The following is a 2,387-nucleotide window of genomic DNA, read 5'->3' on the forward strand; positions in this document are numbered from 1 at the left end:
AAGATTACGCAGTTAAGTAGCGTTGATAAAGTATCTGTTGCAGCGCAATCAATCATCATCTCTTTGTTTACAGCTACTTTAAGAGCTTGACACTGTTGTTCTATAGTAAAGAAACTGATATCAAGTCATATAAAGCTTAGAGATCCCCTTGAAAGACATTTAAAATTCATCGAATAATACTTGCACTAGATTAAAGCCATCAATTGTGCGTTTCTGCAATTCTGCAGTATCTGTTGCAGCGCAATCCATCAACCTTCCCATGTTTACATCAGCTTTAAGAGCTTGATACTGTTGTTCTATAGTAAAGAAACCAATATCAAGTCTTATAGAGCTTAGTTCCCCTCAAAAGACATTTAAAATTCATCGAATACCAGTTGTACTAGACTAAAGCCATGAATAGGGCATTTCTGCAATTCTGCAGTAGCGCAATCCATCAACCTCCCATGTCTACATCCGCTTTAAGAGCTTGATACCGTTGTTCTATAGTATAGAAACCAATATCAAGTCATATAAAGCTTAGAGATCCCCTTAAGAAAAACAATTTTTCAGTGTCTGTCTTAGCTACTAAAATAAGACCGTGAAATAGCTTACTAACTGATAAAGCTATTAGATTTCAGTCTGGCAAATGATTTCTAAAATTTTAATGTATAGGTTACGGTTAATATACGCAAGTTTATTGAGTAGAATATCATGGACAAAATCAACAGGTCGCTATGCGTCATCCTTGGTCTAATCACATGCAAAACATGTCTAACGGACTGTAATCTCTACCGTAACACTAAATTACTGCGATAAGTTAATTCTTAATGGCTGGTTTTCAAGGACTAATAGGATAGGAAATGATAGGAAGAATATCGCCAAGGCTTTAGGCCCGCGGTTGCCTTATACAACCTTGATGAATCCTCCATACATAGTGAGTAATACTACGCGTTCATGACTTTAGAGCTTATAGACTAGACTAGAAATGACCAGGCCGTTGGAATTGCGGTGTTCAGGCCGGGGCGCCATCAATGAATAAACTCTATGGCCATTTTTTCTCCTCTTCTAGTCTTCAGTATGGGTTGACGGGTCTTTACCGGACCTATTCTACAAGCTAACGTTCATGAGTCTAGTGACGCAAAATACACTCAATTCTCCAGTCAAACATCTGACCATGGGGATAGGGTTGCTGGTATGAGAAATAGGGATACAACCTTATCGTCAAGGGTCGATACTCAATCAAGCCAAGAATGGACTGCTTTTTCACCACAGGTGAGTGATTGGCGCATGAGTTGTATGGAATATTTTCGAACCCAATTGAAGGTCTAGCAATCTTCAAGCTGAAGAAAAGCACAATTTAAGGCTTTAACTTAGTACAACTGTTGATTGATGAATTTAAATGCCTTTTAGGGGGATTTCTAAGCTCCATACGACTTGATATTGGTTTCTTTACTACAGAACAACAGTATCAAGATCTTAAAGTGGATGTAAACATGGGGAGGTGGATGGATTGCGCTGCAACAGATAGTGCAGAATTGCAGAAATGCACAATTTATGGCTTTAATCTAGTACAACTGTTAATCGATGGATTATAAATGTCTCTTAAGGGGATCTCTAAGCTCTATATGACTTGATATTGGTTTCTTTACTATAGAACAGCAGTATCAAGCTCTTAAAGTGGATGTAAACATGGGGAGGTCGATGGATTGCGCTGCAACAGATACTGCAGAATTGCACAATTCATGGCTTTAACCTAGTACAACTGTTGATCGATGAATTTAAATGCCTTTTAGGGGGATTTCTAAGCTCCATACGACTTGATATTGGTTTCTTTACTACAGAACAACAGTATCAAGATCTTAAAGTTGATGTAAACATGGGGAGGTGGATGGATTGCGCTGCAACAGATAGTGCAGAATTGCAGAAATGCACAATTTATGGTTTTAATCTAGTACAACTGTTAATCGATGGATTATAAACGTTTTTTAATCTTTTAAGGGGATCTCTAAGCTCTATAGGACTTGATCTTGGTTTCTACACCATAGAGCAACAGTATCCAGCTCTTTAAGTGGATGTAAACATGGGGAGGTGGATGGATTGCACTGCAACAGATACTGCCGAAATGCACAATTCATGGCTTTAAAAGATTAAAAGACATTTATAATCCATCGATTAACAGTTGTACTAGATTAAGGGGATCTCTAAGCTTTATGTGAATTGATATTGGTTTCTGTACCATAGAACAACAGTATCAAGCTCTTAAAGTGGATGTAAACATGGGGAGGTTGATGGATTGCGCTGCAATAGATACTGACGAAATGCACAATTCAAGATTTTAATCTAGTACAACTGTGAATCGATGAATTTTAAATGTCTTTTATGGAGACCTCTAAGCTCCATATGACTGA

Source organism: Trichoplax adhaerens, genomic scaffold, assembly GCF_000150275.1.
Source record: "Trichoplax adhaerens TRIADscaffold_361 genomic scaffold, whole genome shotgun sequence".
Classification (NCBI taxonomy): domain Eukaryota; kingdom Metazoa; phylum Placozoa; class Uniplacotomia; order Trichoplacea; family Trichoplacidae; genus Trichoplax; species Trichoplax adhaerens.